General features: G+C 41.1%; 1 long non-coding RNA gene across 1 annotated transcript in view; it reads left to right on the plus strand.

The window, feature by feature from the left end:
* The first annotated feature begins 17,010 nt into the window (after positions 1-17,010).
* LOC103366628 (uncharacterized) overlaps positions 17,011-22,276 on the plus strand; it is a 16,464-nt gene continuing 11,198 nt past the window's right edge. The window contains exon 1 of the long non-coding RNA XR_520675.1: positions 17,011-17,214. This is a non-coding gene — a long non-coding RNA (uncharacterized LOC103366628). The remainder of the gene's footprint in view (positions 17,215-22,276) is intronic.

The raw sequence follows: 22,276 nt of genomic DNA on the forward strand, positions 1-22,276 counted from the left end.
GGCAGAGAAGGCTGGGGAAGTGTGCTAGACTCCAGGGGGATTACTTTGAAGAGTTTAATTTGTAGTTTGCATTTGATATATATCTTTTGTGATACCAGTCCTGGAACTTTTCTGACACACCTCGTATAGTAAATGTAAAATGAACCGACTTCACAGTATTTTGAGCTGAAACTCAAAAGACACATTCTGGGGAAATGAGACTTTCATTTATTGCTGAAAAGGGGCACAATATGGGACCTTTGAACTCAGACAACTGTTTTGAGGACTAAAAGACTACGTGTCTCTTTTATCTGTTGTGTTATTGATGTGGAGTTTTGATATTAGCACTGTGGTTGCATCAGTGCTCTACCTTGGCACACTTGGATTTCCATTTTCTGCACGAGTTTGTTATTTATTGTGTGTTTTTATTGCTTGATGCAGAATTATTTCCCTGGTAGGACAATAAAGACAGCCTTGCATCCGCTCTCAGAAACATTTACATGTTCTCCAACATGATGCGAACTATGATTGGAACTTTCCATGTTCTGATCAGTGTCTGAAGTGTCTAAAGCTTCATGCAGATTAGTTTTGTTTAGACAGTGATGATGATAATAATTCATGAATAATGTTTCAGTGCAAGAGAACTGACAACCTGACAGCTGCCTCCATGTCCACAGAGTCACAGTGTTATCTATAGATTTCAAATTTTTCAAATATTGCCGTCTCCATCCTTAAATAGACGACAGAGTGGTGATCAAATAAGTCATGTTGAAGTTGGTAACAACCTAACATCTACTGAAGTGTTTCTAAAGACAGAAACGTCTGCAAATTAACGCATTCAGATCCGCGCTTTGATATCGACTGTATGAATGAGGAAATGAAACAGGGTGCCAGACAGCTCCTTCACGCTCAGCAGGAGGGGAGGAGTCGGGAGGAAAAAAGTTGGTTGAAGAAAACCTGCCAGCGAGCAGGTTAGTTTTGCAGAGTCAGTTGCCATGGTAACATGTAAAGTTACCCCTCTCACTCTCTCTCTCTCTGGAACATTAAATGCAGAGTTTCTCTCAGAGTTTTCATTAAACTCACTCGACGTTTCAAGAATATTCAGCTTTCGTTGGTTTTCTTTGTCACTTTTGATCAGTTGTGACTTCAGGTCGTCCTGACGTGATTCCGGACCGACAAGTCGGCTGTAGCGTCCCAATGGCTGTCAGCGTTAAATAAAAAAAATTACAGTGCTGTCTGCCCCTTGTTCTTGCGAGAGACATGATTTGTCTCTCGGTGGAGGAAGTTAAGTCAGAGTTAGGGAAGATGAAAATCCTAACAGGCTGCTCCTGTTTTATTTTTAGGAGGGATTATGACTGTAAAAGCAATATTTCCTTCTGCATAGCTGTCAGGTTTGGATCTGTCGGATGATTTGGTACCGGGGATATGACAAGGATATCAGGTAATCCTCTCTGAAAATGAATGCTTCTGCCTACTGTATCTCTCCCTCTGTTTTCTGAGGGATGCTTTAAAGTGGGTCTCGCACTCTGAGGAGTCCTCACATGTCTCCTTTCTTTCCTCCTCCTCCTCCTCCTCCTCCCCTCTCACTTCCTGTGTCCTCGTCTCTCTCATGTTTTCGAGTGTCTCTGGGTTCATCGGAGGATAGAAGGAAGAAAGAAGCCGGGGTGGAGGTTAGAGCAGAGGAGAGCGGCTAAAAAGGAAGCCAAGAAAAAAAAAAAAGGGGGGAGGGGAGACAGATGGGAGCGAGAAACAATTTTGTGAGTGTACGGAAGCACAAGGAAAGAGATCATGCTAATTATCTGTCACCTTTAACCCCCCGTGGCAGTTCTCAGCCTCAGCTTCTTTCGTTTGGAAGGAGAAGCGCACGAAACTGTGTTGAAGTGCCTGAATGCACACAGTCTTACATTAAGTGCTTCTGCATGCATGTGTCTATTAGTGCCTACTTAATGCAGAGTTCAGTCTACTCGTCCATCAGGGGACATATGAGGTCTAATATGAATATCATCACAGCTAGGAGGAGGAAGGTCCCTTCATGTCTGGATTTAACTGTGGCTGTCGCTGCCTGATCATTATAACCCTTCCAGTCTGTGTGAAGGTATGACTGGAGTGTGTGTACTGTAAATAAGATTCATACATTTTTATTATTCATACATGTGAACTCAAAGCGGTTTTGGGGTTTTTCTTTGCACCTGTCACATTTATATTCGCTGTGGGCTCATTTTCTTGTTAATGCAGTATAAAGTCCTGCACCTCTATGCAAACAGCACAACCATGACTAGAAGTAGAGAGAAATGTGTCTTGTGCAGTACGACACAGTTATAAAGACATAAATCACAAAAGAAGAAAAAACTAACGTTGAGTGTCTTTATTCTTCTGCTTTACTTATTCTACAAAATGTTTAAAATCTGAAATGAACATGTACACACTTTTTTTTCCCAAGTGCCAACAGGTGTTACCATCCATCTATCCATCATCTATACACCGCTTAATCCTCACTAGGGTCGTGGGGGCTGGAGTCTATCCCAGCCCACCCAGGGTGAAGGCAGGGGACACCCTGGACAGACAACCAAGCACACTCACATTCACACCTACAGACAATTTAGAATCACTAATTAACCTCAACATGTTTTTGGACTGTGTGGGAGGAAGACGGAGAACCCGGAGAGAACCCACGCTGCACGGGGAGAACATGCAAACTCCACACATAAAGATCCCGGTGCCAGGTGTTACTAATATTAAAAAAATAAAGAAAATGAAATGGTGTGTCTACATGCTATAAACATTTTTATACTTACATTTTTTTGTTTGTTTGTGTAAACACTTCCTGCAGTTCAGCCAAAAAGGCCTCATGAGTTTTGGTCTTGTGACTGTTGGTAGCAGCTGAGTGACTCATGGTTTCACAGTTTCACCAAGGAGCTCAGAATTTTCTTTGGGTTTTTTTGAGTCTGGTTAGCGCAAAAAGTGTACGTTGTTGGATTATTTGAAAAACCCAGGGCGCCGTGATAGTTCACCTGGTTGAGCTGGCGTCCCATGTTCAGGGGCTATAGTCCCTGAGGCAGAGGTCATGGGCTTGAGTCCCGCTCATGGTTCCTTTCCTGCAGGTCCTTCCTCCATTCTTCTCCCCCATTTTCCTGTCTCTCTCTTGACTTTCCTGTCGAATACAGGTCAAAAAATAACTTAAATAAAAAAGAAAAACAAAATCAACCGGTACAAGATCTGTTACCATACCACAAAAAAACAAAAAACAACAACTGTGAAAACAGTATTAATGATATTTTACTACTTACAGTTTTATTTTGTTTTCATACTTGTCTCCTCTCTGCTCTGTGCAGTTCAGCTGAATCATTCCTAACGTTATGACACATGACTTGCTATTAAATGTCTACAATATGTACAGTCATCATTGTATTTGGACAAATGATGTCCATGTTAATTCCTGTATTTTTCCATTTTTGCTTAATAAGTAATTAAAGAAATTTAACTTTCATTTTTGTCATTTCCATTGATTTACGGTATTATACGTTTTTTAGACTGCACAGAGGCCTTTCTGAGTTCTCTCTACTCCTAACCATGGTTGTGTTGTTTCCATAGAGGTGCAGGATTTTATATATTTTTTATATTACAGTGAAACATGAGCCCACAGTGAGTAAAACACGTGACAGGAGCCAACAAAAAAAAAAACCCTGAAACTGCTCTGAGTTCAGGGAGTTAAGAATCAGAATGTACACATGTAAAGTTTAATAGATTAGTTCTAAATTTTACACGGGTTTGTTGCCTTTAAATCTTTTTAACGTGTGCGTTAGGGTGAGGCAAACATACCTGCTCGCCTTATGCTCACTGGTCTTTATCGGTTTCATAAATTTTTTACGTTATAACAAAACTAGCTGCTCCCCTGGTTGAAGAAGGAGCCGCTGCAGCTATATAGCCAGAAACAGGAGTTAACATTAATGAGTGAGGTGGTGGAGGATCAAATCTTACAGCCCCCTTTTTTTTCTCTCTGTCTTTGTTTCAGGATGATTCTCGTTAAGGTTCCTCTGCTGAGAAATATTGTCTTGGTTCCTTCTGTTCCTGTCTCTCTCTGTCTCAGCCTTTTCTTCTCGGTGTATAAGATGCTTCTCTGCCTCTCTCACTCACTTTCTACTCATCCTCTTCCTCCTGTGTCACACAGTCAGAGACTCTCCCTCCGTCTGCCAGGCAGAGAGCCAGAATACCAATAGACCAATAGAGCAGAGCCCTCAGTCTCCCCATTATCCCAAAGCCTGCCTTCCCTACAGTCTACACCACACGCTGAATGCATCCTCGCAGGCACATATACCGTCACATGAATTCATGCAGGACCACGAGAGCACATATACGCACATGTGGGACCTTTGTATAGACGCACACAAAGTCCCAAAGAAATGAAACTACTGCAGATATATTGATATTGTTGCAGGGATTCATATAGTACAGAAACTACATTATACATACAGCACACCGACTTTTATTTGAATGAGGAACACACACATACTTGCACATACGGACCTCTTGTGCAGCAAAAAAAAAAAAAAACCCATAGCGGCTCACCGTTCGGATAAATTTGCACTTAAAAGAGAGTTCCTCCCTTCACTCCAAGTCCCCAGCTCCTCTTTCACTCACATCTCAATCCCTTCCTTTCAGTAATTTCTGTCTCTGCATAAGGAAAAAAAAATTCTATACCTTCTTTCCTTATCGCTCCCTCTGTCTCTCGTGTTGGCAGACAGTGCTTCTTTGCATATTTCAAACCTTGCATTGTCACTTTCATTTCAACTAGAAGCGGAATCACAGTATCTACATATGAGCTTTGGATCAATACCATGTATGCTGTCACTACACCAGCAGCAACATCTAGCAAACCCATTTACACTGGTAGCTTCATTGCTTCATTTTATCACGCTGAATGAAAAATGTCAGCGTGATTGCTTCAAAAGAAAGGCGGGTACAAAGACGGAATTAAAAAAGAAGAAGAAGATGAGAGTCGGAGGGAAAAAGCTCCACGTGGCAGGAGACCAGACGAATCCTGACACAAACCCCTTTAACTCGCAAACCTTTCAGATATTCCAAATATATCAATATGCATGTGTTTGTATATGCGCAGGGAGATAAAAGCGTGACAAAAAACCACCATGAGTGCTTCAGTCGCTTGAAAAAAAAAAAAAGTATTTTAGCGGCGCAAACTTCAGAGCTTCATCATCAAAACGCTAAACAGCCACTCTGGCAGCGCGCTCGCCAACGTTTTGGGCTTGCTGTGAAGACATGATGTATTATGTATGGTATATATAATGCACTCTGTTATTTTTATGATGCTGCTTTGTTTGCGGCTGGTTCACCGGGACGTGGAAGCTACGAGGCTATCATTATGTTATCATGTGTAACCGAGCAGGCAGGTACGTACAGTAGCTGCACAACTTACTCGCTCGCGGGTGGTTTGCTTGTGTGTGGGAGTGCATGCTGATCCCACTGTTGTGAGATTGTGTCTGTCTGAGGAGGGCTGCTGTTGGTGAGCACACACACACCGATCAGCCACAACATTAAAACCACTGAATCGATTATCTTGTTACAGTGCAGGGAAGCTTTGGGTCATTATTGGTATGGGATCAGTATTACCTCAGGACCAATGGTGATTTGTAATAATTGTGGAGGATGTCTGTGATCTTAATCCTGTGCGAATGTGTCGTGTCTGTAATTTGTAAAGCAAAAATTCCACCGCATGAATATTTCGCTAAACAAATACGTGCTGTGATAATACTAGTCTCGTGCGAATCTGCATCTCAGTGATTGGGGGAAATTATTGGCAGCATTTGAGGTGGAGTAGGCCTATACGCAACAGGTCTATGGACCATTTGCAGAACCGGCAAAATCAGATCAACAAGAATTTCGGAGGACATTGAGATGGATAACATGCGTAGCAGCATGCGGTAAGAAACATTTTTCTAGGTCTGTCCTTCAACAGGCTTAATACAAACGCCCTGACTGCCCGTTGTCCCGACAACGCTGCCCACTGTTCTCAAGTCATGTTGTTGCCTTCATAGATATGTATAATAAAGGCTAGATGTCTTAAGGCGGGATCACCCTTCGGCCATCTTGATACGGGGAAGCTCTCTGGTGGAACCTGTGGTACATGAAGGAAGGTGAGTGATCTGCACAAACATAAATACTCTTATCTCGCTGAAATCTTCACAGATTTACAAACGGTTTGGTTTCTTACAAACATTATTAATGTGGCTACAATTCAAATTACAAAAACATAAATAAAATACAAAATAATTAAAATACAAATTGTTGCTGGCCGTGAGAGTGTAACATAGCTATCCGTAAGTGCAGTGTTATAACTACACCTCTGATGTTTGCAATAAACCAAACCATTTGAAAATCAGTAGAAAATTGAGCAAGTTATGATTATTTAAAAAGTACATGCACCACTACAACACTATGTTATGGGTGAGTGAGTGGACCATACCAAGATGGCCGCCAGTGTGGCCGTGTGATTCCATTGGCAGATAGCGCGGACAAGACATCGAGCCTTTATTGTATAGATCTATGATTGCCTATTTACTGTTGCCATGACGATGATGTCATGACATCAGTAAATTTGAGTCAAATACAGACTTTGCTTGTCCCGTTCGAATGCAATGCAAGAAACACAAATGTAGGGGGTAATTCACAAATTACTAGAGATCCTAATCTACTAATCCCATGTGAACAGTACAAACGAGCTCAGTCCAGCCTAGATTTCAATTTAGTTATAACCTACTGGATGCGTTACAACAAATCCAATCCACAAACGTCCCAAACAGCCAACTCATTCTGCACATTTTGGCAAAACAAAATTATGTCACCCCCGAATCAAAACTCTTTCCTCCTCTTAACTGAATTAAATCAACTCTCCAGGACTAATTTGTTTTCAAAAAATGCTTTTATTGTTCTACTTAACTCTTAATATTAGTCTTTCTTGTCCTTCAGGAACTCTAGAGGACCAAAGAGATACTGAAGGCAGGCGGCGTGCTCCTGAACGTGCTTACTTGTAATTTTTGGTGTATTAGTGAATGAATATTGGACTATTCCCTTCATTGCAAGTTTCCCCGAGAGATACAGAGACAATGTCAACTCAATATGAAAATGTTCTGTAAAACTCCAGCTGAACCAAATGAAATATCTGAAAGTAGAATAAACATCTATATTAAACAACCATTTTTAGTGGTAAGCTATTGAACTACATACTATATTCTGCATTCTAAAAAAGTAGTTTAAGGAACCTCTTCCTATCACGTGTTAAAATCCGCAGATTTAAAATCTAAGTGGCTGATTTTGATAAAAACCTTTTAGGTTGCAAACATTATTTTGATCAGTTGGGTTGACATTACAATGTTGGTAATTGTACCAGTTTAGTCGTTTGTGTCATTTAATTTCACCTTAGTTGAATTAAAACTAAATTCAAGCTGAGGTAACAGAATGCAGTTAGCTGGATAACTTAATTTTATCTTGTGGAATTTAGCATTTCAAGTCCCCTCCTCTACGTGAAGGTACCGGGGCAGTTTCAGATGGTTCAGACTAAACATACTGCTGATGGTAGAGGAAAAACTGATTGAACTAAATCAGTGTAGTTTGTTGGTTGAACCCAATTTCATTGTAAGTCATCAAAACTCATCAAAGGATTTTCTTTTAGTCTGTGGACGTTCTCTATTGATCTCATCATTCATTATGTTACCTCAACTTTAATTTAGTTTTAATTCAGCAAAAGAAAACTGGATGAACTCAGATGAACAAAAGATAACAGCCATTATTTTCACCAGTGTATTTTCACTCCCTGTGGCCTGAAGCACTGGGGAAGATGCTAAACTAGAGCTACACTGAGGTGACTTTCCTTGAAAATGTATAAAATGATTGAAAAGCTGTCATTTAACATTTACATTTCCACTGAATCAACAACAGTAGTCCAGGTTTATGTTGGCGAAGAACTCCATCCTCGGTGATTTGTCACAGAAGCTATAGGACCCCATCCGTCTGCTTGTGGCCCACGCTGGTCCCCCGTCTTGGCTGCAGTGGTACACTGTCCATCAGAGTGTCAAAGCATCCATCAAGTTTCTACTGAGTCCTTCTATCTCTTTACCAGCCGTCGGTGTGCCTGTGCATCGGGCTGCACATGACAGCGTGCTCGTTAAAGCCCAAACCACCGGCTTTAACAACTTTTCAACACATTAGAATAAAGTTTGGAAAGTGCAGCGTTGTAGCAGCAACTTCTATAAATCATAAAAACCACACATATGGAAAAATGTACAAGTACACAACAAGCATCTTGATTGTTATTTAGCTCATGCCTTAAACAACTTAGCAAGCTCAATTTTAAAAGAACATGAATAAAAGCTACTGAGGTGTGAAATTCATAAAATAAATAGTCCAGTATTCGCTTTAATAATCAATATCAAAAGAGTTATTAATTGAAGCCCTTATTTAGGAGAAGTTAGTTTCTAACTTTTACAATTTCTATTTATTATTATTATTATTATTGTTTTCATTGTCTTTATTTATTTCATTGCTCATTTTATTATCTTTCACATTTATTTATTTATTTACCTATTTATCTCTTCATTTTGCTTATTACTGTTATTATTATTATCATTTTCAGCTTGGTGTTTGTGGTTTAACCATCGATTTTCTTTTATTCCACTTGTTCCTTCCTTTACTTGGATGTGGCATTTTATTATTTTTATTGGTGTTGTTGTGCTGATTTATTTTAAGACTCTTTTACCATGTTTGGACTGTTACTCAGTGTTTTTCCTTAACCTCCTAAAACCCGAGCTCTTGTCTGATATGCATTGTTTTTATTACTCGTTTCTATTTGATCAGATCAAATAGCAAAGAGGGGAATTAAAACTAAAAAAAATTTAAAGAAAAAAAAAATTATATATATATATAAAATTATATTTAAAAAAAAATAAATAACAGTAATAAAATAATAATAATACTACAATAAAAATAAATTACATTTTTTTTGCTAGTGGTAATATAACCACTGATGTCCATGCATGTGGATGCCAGGTCTTAAGAGGTTAATATCCATCTTTTATTTTTTGCCTCGTCTGTAAAGCACTTTTTAAACTCTGTTTTTTAAAAGGTGCTACATGAATAAAGTTACTATTATTATTATTCAGTCAACTCTCTTGTCACCCAGTAAATGGACTTCCTCACTTTTCCCTCATACCAGTGGATTGTGACACTGACACAGATCGGACACACTGCAAAGGGAAACCAGTGTTCAACCAGGCAGGCCTCGGCTGTATTTGTCTTCTCCTCTCTCACTCTTCCACCACTTTTATCTCCCATTTCGTCTCATTTTACTCACTCTCTCTCTCTCCCTCAGTAGTCTCTCCCGAACCTTTTCTCTCCACTTTTCTGCTCAAACTATCCATCTGTCCGTCTGAGAAAGAGGTCTCTGACTTTCATATCTGTTATTTCCCATCCCTCAAAGGTTACGCTCTCATCCTGTGGATTTCTACTTGCTCTGTTTTAACTTTCAAAAAAAAATAAAAAATCAAATCCACGCCACACGCCGCTGTCCTCCTTCTTCCTCCCTCCATCCCTCCCGGTGGCTGCAGGGCTCTGTTAGCATTCTGCTGAGGTGCATCCATTAAATGTCACCTAGCTGGAGATGGAGAGAAAAGTGGGGGAATAACTGAGTCACAGTATGTCTCTGAATGTCTGCAGATTCAATCTCTGATGGACTTTGACTCGCTTGACAAATAAACAGGCGGAAAAGTCGCGCCACGCCCGAGTCGCTTCCAAATGTTACGTTTTGAATTGATTTTCCGGCTCCGTCGCTATTCCCACGCCGCTTCTATTTGTAGTTACTCATGTTTTAATGGATTGTTTATAAAGTTAAAGTTAACACCAGAGTTTATGTGTCCAGACAGATGGTGCGGAGCTAATGGAGAGAAACTGACCTTTCAGCTAATGGAATTACAAACTGCCCTCTGATCTGTCTGCTTCGGCTGCATGTGTGTGTGTGTGTGTGTGTGTGTGTGTGTGAGGCAGCCAGCGTGGTTGAGCTTAGCGGGTGTTATTGTCTCGTCTTCAGGCGTGCAACGCTGCCTTTTTGGGCCGACACGGAGGTGAAGGGGTTGTGTTGTTGGTCATGACTGAAGAAACGCTGACTCACTGCTGACAACACACGAATGGAATAATCGATGTGTGCGAGCATTTTAGTGGAGGTGCTGGATCGGTGAGATAAGGATATTTTAGCCAAAAAAAATAAATAAAATGTGTGAATGAGTCACAGTTGCAACTCAAGAAACCAAAAGAAAAAGAAACGGTAACAGAATTTCTTTGCCATTTTTTTTTTCTCGCCCAAAAAATGTGTTTACACTCGAAGAAAAAAAAAAAAAAAACACTCGACAAATATATTTAACGGTGAGAAATCCACAGTCGCAAACACACATCAGTCTCCGAGAAGTGATTCGCTCAAAAATCAATCAGCGCAAACCTCCGTTATCTTAAATTGAACTGGGAATGCATACGAGCAATGCGAGCGCTGATAATAGAATTTGTTGTCTACAGTGATTTGCAAGGTTGTGTTTGGACCCTACGATGCACGATAATGGCTCCGAGGCACTGAACAGTGTGAGACCACGGCCATTATAGGAGTCCCATCATGAATTCGTCTCGCTATAGAATTTGTGTAGGTTGTTTTTGTTGTTGTTGTTGTTGTTACCATTAGCCGTCGTGCTTATTCCGTCCTGTCCCTCCCACTGTCCTGTTGTCCACCAGTAACAGCTGGAGTTCTATTACACCAGTTCACCCATAAAGACCACTTCACATCCCATAGATGCAGGTGCAAATAAAAGTGTAGAACATAAACTGGACATTATAATCCAGTGACAAAATATACATCTGCATCTTCTCAGTCATTTTGCTGGTCCTTCGTACAAACACACAATTACCATAGCTAATCTAGAGTAACATTAGAAACTTTCAACTGTGAATAACCATAAAATTCACATTTACAGACCAGGAATGTCCTGATTAGATCTTAAACAGCAGGATTCTCACTGATCAAAGCATTTTTACACTAGTTAGATCGTTACAAACCTAATCCCATCACACAGGTGTTGTAAAAGAAAAGCATAATCTGCAACGGGACACTAGGGAAGCAAATTTTGAATAGATTGCTTAATCAATAACCGGAAGCATCATCAATTAATTAGTTACTTAAATGGAGCACAGTGGACATTTACACCGAGCTGATACTGCTGGTTTAGTCAGTGGACAGAGGATTCTGGGTGGCTCACGAATGCTGTCCTTGTCTTTACAAATGAACTCTAACTGGAGACTATTAGGCGTCACAGACGTCTATGTCACGGTGCCCATTGCTGGCAGTCAGGTCAAGAATACAGTTTCCTGACGTCCTGTGGAGCCAAGCTAACCTCTACTGTCTCTACATTACGTCTGACAGCGAGCTACAAAAGCTTCACAACAAGATTCAGGACCAACTAGATGACAATAAAGAACAGTTTGGATGAAGAAATGCAGTTTTTAATTTTTTTAAAGCTCCATATCAGAGCTGTTCAGTTGTCAAGCGTATACATTGGATTCATTTTAATCACTCTACCGTACTGGAAATGTGTATTATAGAGGAAAATGGTATTAGATTGGGATTCAGCGCTGACGGATACAAAGTAATAAATGACTTGGATCAAACTAGGGACAAAAAAAAAGAGACTTGAGCATCTCTATAAAATACATATGCTAATTTATTGTAATTATACAAATATGTCTTTTTTAGTTCATTAATAGAATTATTAAATTCAAGTTTAATACTGTAAATATATTTTAAAAAATTAGATATAATTAGTGGCAACAAATATTGGTTTCATGATTTTACATTGATTTAAATGAGAGATATCTGGTGTATAATTACAGACATTTTCACAGCAGAAATGTTAAATGAATGTAATTTAATCAGGTTAAAATAAGTGTAAGTATTGGTAATCTGTCAAAGTACAATATCTATCTATCTATCTATCTATCTATCTATCTATCTATCTATCTATCTATCTATCTATCTATCTATCTATTTATAGGTATATTGTAGGTATTTTTTATTGTTTTTACACATCTAAGTATCCTTCAATTAAACATTTTTTTTTTACAATTTTGTGTCAAATAAAGCCTAGAAACTTCCTGTATTTTTATAGTATGGTTATTTTCTATTACTTTATTTTATTTTTTGGTGCCCAATCTGCCGTGACGTTACCACTTTTTAACATTTTTCCTACACTGAACTCCATTAAATGTGCAGTTAGTGGCACTCTGTTAGGCTGCATAACAACAGCAGAAATCACAACAATACATTAACTTGTCAACATTTCAGTGGTTACCTTTGGGTAATTCTACAAAAGTGATTAATGATGTTACATCTGATTGATTTACTAACCGTGTGTTTGCCCGCAAACTATACAAAAGGATTTATATTTGAGAGTTAATACGCCAGTTTGCTCAACCTGCAGGGCTGGATTGTCTGCTTCCCCCCTCAAGTCAGAAATGTGGGTAGTGGAGGAGGGTTGATACTGATCCATTCTGTGGTGTGAAAACCTCGGGGAAAGCCAGCATTCCATCAGCCGGTGGCAGAAGTGCCAGACAGAAAGGTGACACGAAATGTATTTTCTTTGTCGTACATTCAAGCCTGACACACAAAAAAATTCCCTTTATTTTACAGCAAAGGCTGCAAAACAGCCTCTTATCTGCTGCTAGCGTGTTATTCAACAATTGTGCCACCGATAAAATATTAAATTAGCATTCACTGATTTAATTTATCATATATATACATTATTTTTCTTTAAAATTGCAAACATCAGTTCATCATGGCTGCCGTTCATAACACCAACAACAGCATCATTTATATAAGAAATGTTCCTGCATCACAATTTTCAAATAACTGACGGATAACTTAAACTGTGGCGTTACTCGACATTGCTGCATCCTACAGTTAATGACTGCACTCTGGTTAATCGAAACCTCTTGACCTCAGTGTCAGATGACAGCTTGTCAGATGGAAATAAATAAAGTGTTTTCTCTTGAATCATGTTCAGAGACACAATAAAAGGCTTTGGAGGATTAATTGATCCTGTGGTTAGTGTCAAGAATCTGTTTGAGGGGCTTGCTTTCAAAGAAAAGTGCTATTATTTCATTTCTCTCCGACTCTTGGCTGAACTGAGAAAGATGGAAGGAAATTGGAGAGAGACAAAAAAAAAAAAAGTTTTTAAAAAGCCAGAGAGATTTCCTTTCAGAAAAGATGCAGGCCTGTAATTTTACTGTTGAATGACAATGCTCACACACCGCTGGCTGGACAATACGCTGTGTGCTTATCAAGAAGGAGGCTGCCTGAACAGATATGGAAATGATTTCCTGTGTTAGATAGAAAACAGGGCTGCAAGGTGGTGCAGTTAGTAGCACTGTTGCCTCGCAGCAAGAAGGTTGCCGGTTTGTGTCCCGGTGGGGGCACCGGGATCTTTCTGCGTGGAGTTTGCATGTTCTCCCCGTGCAGCGTGGGTTCTCTCCACACAGTCCAAAAACATGTTGAGGTTAATTGGTGATTCTAAATTGTCTGTAGGTGTGAATGTGAGTGTGCTTGGTTGTCTGTCTCTAAGTGTAGCCCTGTGATAGACTGGTGACCTGTCCAGGGTGTCCCCTGCCTTCACCCTGAGTCAGCTGGGATAGACTCCAGCCCCCCACGACCCTAGTGAGGATTAAGCGGTGTATAAATAATGGATGGATAGAACATATTAATTTAAGCCTCCGCTTCAGGTGTCGATATTCTATAATCAGTTCTACTTTTATTGTCCTAAACACAACCTGCAGAGCTAATCTTAATCATATTCACCCACGCTCCCATAAAACGTTTCAAAGTTGCATTCAAATGTGAAGCTATAAACATATACTTGTTACTAATTGAGCAAAATCTCTTTTCCAGAGAAAGAAGAAAAGAGACCCAGGATCACTTTTTTCAGAGTAATTCAGACTCTCATTAAGAAGCTGAAGGATGAAATACTCCAACAGCTGGCCCACAAACACCGGCTAAATCCATCCTGACCACCCACAGCTGCACAACAAATGAACTTCACTAATGAAAATTCAATTAAAAGTCACAACTGAGTACAGTCTAGTTGTCAGCTGCGATATAGAATGAGCTGATAAATTAAGAAAAGGACTTGAAGCACTTATAGACTGAGCAAACATTATATTTCCACAATGGACATGTGGTAGAAATAATTGCCAGTTTTTTGAATTTATATGAAAATAGATCTCTCTCTACTGTTCTGAGTGAAAAATTCAAAGAACAGTGATTGCATATTGGCCAATAGCTGTGGAATAATAATCTGAAAGTTCAGTGTGTGTGCATTCATCTGCATGTAAATCTAGTGTATATATGCATTTATGTGTGGTTTTCATGCACCATTTAATTATTGAATATGAGATTAATGACTGGGTTTATACACACTTGTTGTCTCACTTCTCTTAGGTGTGTTGTTGTTGTCTTTTTCTTTGTTTAAAATCGTCTCACACACTTCGTTTTGCAACTGCTGCCATCACCAATTCATGCAAAAAGTGAATCTGACAGAAGGTAATGTGCAAAAGAGAAACACAGAGTGAAAAAGACAGAGAGACACTTTACAAGCTATCGTCTTTCCCATACTGGAATGCAAGCATGTTCGCCCCGCGTTACCATAGCAACAGCACCCCATTAGGTGGTAGGAGAGTGTACGAGTGAATGGGCAGGCATGCGGACAGAAAACGGGAGAAGGGGGAGAAAGACAGGGAGGAGGCAGAGAAGAGGTGGGGATGGAGAGATGAAAGATGAAACCACATGAAGGTGGGGGGAAAAGTAAAGATGAAGGTAGCGCCGCACACCGAAGGGATGGAGCAGAGGGAGCGAGGAGGGTGAGATGATGAAAAGCAGAAAATAAAGGTGGGAAGAGGGAGGCAGCGTGAGCGTAAGTGGGGGGGAAGAGAGGAGGATAAAAGTAGGGGGAAGATGCGGACGACTCTGAGAGGAGGTTGCATGCCGTGATGTCTGGGCGCTTCATTGTTTTCAACTTTCTCCATTAGCTTAAAGCACAGCTCTGCTCCAGTGGTGATATCCAGAGGTTCGCTGATTTAACCAATTTCTTCTCTTTGTGCGCCACATGCTGTTTCACTAACCCACTTGACTTCCCCTCGGCCTCATTTTGTGCGAATTGCTTCTATTTTTTGCTTCATGTATGTCCACGAATACGAGCACAGAACATACGAGCTAACTAATTAAAAGAAAAATAGCACACTCCCAATCAGACTTATCTAGAATTAGACGTGGACCCCTGTTGTGCTTAATACATTCATTTATATTTATATTTAAGAAGCATTCGATTTAAGTTTGAATGTGGTCCGTGACCTAATTGAATCTAGGGTTCGACCTTGCCTTCAGAACTGCAATTACTTGAACAGTAAATAACAATCACATGAAAAAGAAATTGTTTTTGAATGTGGTTGTGTTTTTGTTTTAACGTCATATGCTGGATATACTGTACGTATTAACAGTTGTGTCACTGCTACAATCAGGAGGAAAACCAAAGTTATCACCTGCTGCTGAGAGAGTCAACCAAGATTAACCAAAAAATGACTAGAAAAGTGTCTGAAGCAGAGCAGATGAGGCCTTTAACACCCAAGAACACCAAACCTACCATCAGGCATGGTGGTGGTGGTATCATGCTCTGGGCCTTGGAGCTGGTCCTGCACATAAAGTAAATACAATAATGAAGATTACCTCCACATTCATGAAGAAAGCCTTATGTTTTCAGCCAGACAGTTGGGTCTTGAACACATCGGGGTGTTCTAACAAGACAATGAGCCCAAACACACATCAAAAGTGGTAAAGAAATGCTTTTTTTTAGGCTGACTTTCCCGAACTTTTTTATCAAGAACCTGTGGACTGTCCATCAACTTTAGTTCAACTGCACCAAATCTGTCAAGAGGAGTGGTCAAAGGTATAACCAGAGACTTGCCGGAAGCTTGTGGACGGCTACCAAAAGCACCAAACTGAGACTGACCAGTGGGACATTAACCCAAACATTAACACATCTGTTTGTATATTTCTGACCAGCAGATTTTGTCTTATACCTACAGACCTATAATGAAGCAGTGAAAAAAACAAAAAGCATGATTGTTTTTTTTTTCTGACAAAGAAACAGGAGTGAGTTACAGGAGTCATTGGAAACTCAAGAGTGTCAAGATACACATGGTCTTTACAAGTCTGTGTAAACTTTTAAACTGTACATCTGAAACAGCGCCTGCAAATAAAAGTACACCATAAAGCAAAAAAGACAAAAAAATCTGTAAAATGCGGTAAAAGTAAATACACCCTTGGCCTTCGTCTTTTGCAAAACTGTCCACCAGTCCCTGACATCAGCTTGCAGACATATTAGACACATCTGATGCGCCCAGAACACATTATTCCAAAAGGCCCAATACCTTCCTGCAGTACATGTTCACTGGCAAGCTGAGATTTTGATCTAATGTTTCTTGTTGCATCAAAGGCTTTTTTTTTTCCCCAGCACGCCTCCCCCGCAGGTCAAACGTGTGCAATTTATTTCTCATCATAGACGCATGCACTTTGACACCAACAGTTGCACGAGTTTCCTGCAAGTACTGTGATGACATTTTTCGGACTGCGGTCTCCAGATCGATTGGTCGATAAGCTCCCGTTGGGCCGAATTCTCACGGGTTGGAAAAGCGTTACTTTGATCAGCGCTTCTTCGATAGCCTTCTAGGGATTAATCAATGACTTCTTAGCAGGAACAGACTAGCTCTTCCGCCAACCTGTTCTGTTTGAACTTGCCTAACCTCTGCTAGATCTGGCTCATTTTACTGGACTTTTGCTTGGTACCAACTGACACCGTGTCAGAGAAGTCATCGGTGTAGTTTGATGCAACTGACGCCCAAAGAGTCGAGTGTAAAATCGACAAACAGCAGCTTATGTTTCACACCTCAACAACCAGCGGTCCTGACGTGCAAATCGGTCGTCCGACCTGGGTATAGGGGCGAAAGACTAATCGAACCATCTAGTAGCTGGTTCCCTCCGAAGTTTCCCTCAGGATAGCTGGCGCTCAGCGTCCCTTGCAGTTTTATCTGGTAAAGCAAATGACTAGAGGCCCTGGGGCCGAAACGGACCTCACCCTATTCTCAAGGGTGTGGTATAACATCTAAAAACGATATGGATCATGGGTTGATATTGTTTTAGTTTGGGGTCTGGTGTTATCATTCCAGAATAAATTAGTTTATGCTTTCTGTCTATGTATAATTCACCTAGCCTGATTGGCCTAAGGGAATTATACATCAACATAAAAGCTGGTGCCTGCAGTGCACAAGGGTAACATGCAGACTTTTTTGTTCCCAGCGACCAATCGATTGGCTGAAGAATTGGTGTGACATCAGTTGATCAAGGTGCTCTTTGGATGAGTAAAGCCCTACAAAAAGTAGAGGCTCTTGGAGATTCACTCATTCATATTCTAGGGCGACCATTTGTTTCTACTTATGCATGATTTTCCCATCAGTGGAAGTTTAATTTGCAGATCTTTTTAAATCATCCACAACTTTTCTTTATTCGTCAAGACCTCAGAGAGCTCTTTGGCGTAACGACACCACACGCCTCGATGGCGCCGGTCGGTGAATGTCAGAGGTTCTACAAAACACATTCCACCTGTCATTCTCTCAGGAAGTTCTAATCAGTCGTACCTAATTGCTTTTTCTGTGTGACTGATCAGTTTTTATTTGTTTTCATTATGAAAACGACTACAAAATGTCAATTTAATGTCTCATTTGTTGAGTGTACGACCTTTATCTGTGGCTACTGTTCAGAAATGTTGAAAACTATTTCCGTGAGATACATTGATTTTCCTACACGACTGCACAGAAACTTTGGCAGTATTCTACATTGTCATTAATGTCAGCAAATTCCAACAATGATTTTATCCTACTGTGTAATCAAAGTTTGATAGAGTTTATTCCGCTTTTCCTTAGAATTCCATTGTTGTCCGAACCATAAAAAAACTCATCAAGGACCCACCCTGTTACACTGTTAACGCCAAGTCTGGTTATCCTGCTGTTTAAACTTTACTCGCATTAGATAGAACACCTGGAATACTCCCCATTGAATTCCTCCAGTTTGAGTGAATTATATTCTCAGCTTGTTCTTAAACGTTTATATCTGTAGCTTAAGGCAGAGTACCACCTATGTGCTACGGGTCTCAGAATAGTGAGAGATAAACTAATTCATTGCTGCTTTTCATCTTTTCACAGAGAAAATGCAACCAGGATCATCTCTGTCATTAACATTTTGTAATGACTTGTCGTCCCATCTTCCTGTCCACATGTACAAATGTCATTAATACACAATAGAGAAGTCAGACAACTAGCACCAAGAGGACAGGACGGGGGAGAAAAGAGTGGAAGAAGGAAGGAAGGGGTAAGAAAGAGGGTGGCAAGAGATGGAGAGAGAGCAGAAGGTGAAAATAGATCATTGGGGTGAGGAGAGGACAGGAGCCGAGAGTGAAAGCTGAAGAGGAGTGCGGTGGAACGGAGTGGATACGACAGCGGAGTCATTCATGACGGCTGGAGAGCAGAGATGGGCATTCAGCTCACTCTGCTGCACTCTGTGGCAATTTACATGCCTCTGTGCCACCTACAGGCTGCACGGGAGGGACGAGCTGAGAGCAGCAAGGGGGAGGAGAGAAGAGCTGCTGCAATGGGAGGAAGGAGGGGAGAGGGAAAACGACGGGGAGGTGAGGCGGGGAGTGGAGTGGAGGTGGGAGGAGAGGATGGAAGGAGGCAGGTGAAGAGGAGGAGCGAGGCAAAAGTGAAAGCGTTTAGGACTGAGGCGGCATAGAAAGAAAAGAACAGTGATCTCCTACACACATACTACTAATTTGCTGAATACATTTGTGAGTAAACCAGACTGCTGCAGTTCTTGTAGTCATTGTAGTGAAGAAACATCACCCTGATGGGTTTTTAAAGCCCCCCTCTGGTGGAAGAAAAGTTTTCAACCTGGGTGCTATGTCCATAAGATGTTAGTTCTTCTGCTGGGAGACATATAATGAGTAAACTAAGCATTTCCACCTTAAAGTGACCGTCACAAAAACACAGATTCAGACTTCCAGGGTTCCACATGCAACAAACCTAAAGAACCAATCCTGTCAACTTACGAGATGGAACGTTTCACATCAATATTCTTCTTCAGAATCAGTTTGTGGCTCAAAAACATCTGGCTGAATTAGTTTTACAGTGTTTTAGTAGAGTTGGAGGTGAGCTGGTGTGCTCGAGCTACACGAGGAACAGTGCAGACGTATATCAAAGCCATTTTAAAGCAGGAAAGGATTATTTTAATGGTAAAAACAAATGTAAATATGTAGCTTTGATACATGGAGATGAGTTTTAGGGGTTAAATCAGGGACCTGAGAGGGACCGTAATGGTTCCTGGACGACATAGAGGGATATAGACAACCTGTTCTCATTCCCAGAGCATCATTCTGTCAAAGACAATAACATCTTAGAGATATGCACAACGTTTCCTTTGGTGGCACTGACACCTGTATTCGGGATTTGGCGCTGATAGTATTCCAGAGTTTGACTGAGGTTTGTCCCGTGTTGGCCCATTACTCTAGCACTGTTGGGGTTCGAGGTTTGAACTCTTATTTTGTGAAACTACTTCCTGGGTTTGCTCGGCTGCTGTGTGTGATTGTTGTTTCAGGCTGGGCGGGGCCAAGGCTGAGGAGGGCTCGCTCATTCTCCGCCATACCTGTCCCTCATCGGCAATCAGCTCTGCTCTTAAGCCGGCTTCTCCCCGTGTTTCAGTGTCAGATGATTAACTCTCCCCTGAGCGGTACATCGGCCACGATAGCGATCTCGAGTTCTCGTGCTTTGTGTGTTTGCCTCGTGCTAACCCTCACTTCTCGTCATTCCCTTCAGAGTCTTCTCAGCTTGACGTCTTCCCCAGCCCAGCCTTCACGAGTCAGCTACCAGCAGCAGCCCTACGGTCCCCCATTACAGATTCACTCCTCACCAGCACCATATCCCTGGAGCACGGATTCCCTCACTGGAATCCCTGGATCACCTTCTCCCCCTTCACCTTCCTCATGAAGACCTGCATGTGCCTTCACTTCCCCTTCCTGCTTCCTCTGTGTCCTCACTCCTGTCCCCAATAAAGATCCCTTCATTATTGTAACCTGTCTCCTAACAAACACCTACTTTTATTTTATTGTATGACTCACATCTTGTTATGTTTGGCACATCTTGGCACCAAAACTACTCGGTTAGGTTTAGGAAAAGATTGTGGTTTGGCTTAAAATACACTCTTTCACAACATTTCCCACAGGTTGGAAAGCAAACCTCTCATTGCCTGAAAACAAAGGCAACACCAGAAGAGAACATCTGGCCACAGACTCACGCCGTCTTTTTCTGACATTCACCAATTGTTCTGTGTCTATCAAACTAAGAAGTAACAAACAACGTCAAAATGCTACTGTCAAGTTACAGTATGCAACGTTTAGTCACATAAGCCAAAAAGAAAGACAATGCACTGACAAAACATTTAACCAAACACATATTGACAGCTAACGTAAAAGGCCTCCTCCTAAGGGGTCAGACTGGACTCCTGTAGCACCAAGAAATCAGCTGTATCAGATTCTGGCAGCTTGTTAATAGGATCAATTGTAAGTTTTGTAGACAATAAAACAAATGTAATATCATCAGCCCTATTCCCTATTCAGCACGGAAAGAACATACCACCTTGTGATTCAGGATTCAGTTTTTTAATCCAAGTTCACCATCAATCCCTTACTTTGGCCACACAAAAATGTGACAAGCTTTAACTGCATGTCCTCAGTATTAAATATTAATGTTCTCTGCCACCAGGATTTGTCTGTGCCTCTCAAAGTGGTTACAAAAATTCAAATTAGGTTAGCTTCAATATAACTTAAGGGACATGAAATACAGAGAAATTAAGAGAAAAATGACAGTTCAAAAAGCCAGCAGTTGGAGTGTTAAAGGCTAAATATAATATGGTTAATGTGAAGCCATAGGGGCAAATCCTGTGTGCCTGCCAGTCTAATGAAATCAGGGTGACGACCACACACGGAGCTCCTTTCTCGTGACGAACCTCCTCGCCGAGCAATATCGCTGGTTCAAAATGTTCAATACAGTCGTCATGAATGAGGAGCCACAGAGGCAAAAAAAAGAACATTTCTCTTATTTTAGGGTCTTTTCTTATGTAATTGTCAACATCTGTGCGTAACAATGTGATTCCACACTCGGTCCCTTGAAGCGTGGGGTGGCGGAGACGTGATGGCGAGGGTTTGATAATTAGACGAAGTGCTCTCTCGTTCTCGCTATCTCTGCCTCGGTCCGCCTTTTTTTTTTCTTTCTTGCATTTGTTCCTTCGCTCTGTCTCAATCACGCAACATGACTATCTCTGTGTGCTCGCTGCCTGTATCTCCTCCGCCGTTACCCTCTGGCTCCCTCTCATTTTGACAAACTAGGGCATGAAAATAAGCCTCCACGGTGCCAGGAGAATGCTAAATACAGGGCCTCTTTTCTTTGGCTGTGCCTCTTTAATCAACTTCGTCTTATCTCCGCCGTGCATCCCTTGTTTCTCTCTTTTCAAAATGTAATGGAGGAGAAATCTGCGCACCGCCAACATCTTTCCCTCTCAGCACACCTCCTCCTCCGTCCTCGCTCACTTGTTCATTTGTCCGCCATTGTGTTTCTCTCTCTCTCTCAGTTTCTGACATCCGTGTTGCCACCTTTCTTTTTCTCTCCAGTGCTGTATCACTGTCTCTCTCATTTCCTCATTCTCTTCTTGCTTTGTCGTCTTTCTTCTTCTGTCTCTGTTTCTTCCATCTCTTCGCCCTCATTCAAAGTAGAAGTCGCAGAAGTGCATGAGCCAGTTCTGGACCCACTAAACTGTCCCTGAGTGGAAGAAAATGTGCATCACGTGGAACCGAAGCGTGCAAATTAGAGGATTACATGTGTGCTTTCAGCTGTGTAAGTGTGCGGCATAAATATGCAGTCTCCTGAATTAACGGTGTTAATTTGCAGTCAGGTTTGCAACCAAGGGGTCACCGTGTTCCAAACTTCTCCAAGGACAAGTGGCTGCATTTCACTGTGCTGCTTTGTGGTGTAATACTGTGTGCAATTACGCACCAGGAGCTGTGACAGAGGTTGCATATGCATGACCTAGCTTTACATTGTTTAACCC

This window comes from Stegastes partitus, unplaced genomic scaffold (genome assembly GCF_000690725.1).
Source record: "Stegastes partitus isolate 25-593 unplaced genomic scaffold, Stegastes_partitus-1.0.2 Scaffold959, whole genome shotgun sequence".
Lineage (NCBI taxonomy): Eukaryota > Metazoa > Chordata > Actinopteri > Pomacentridae > Stegastes > Stegastes partitus.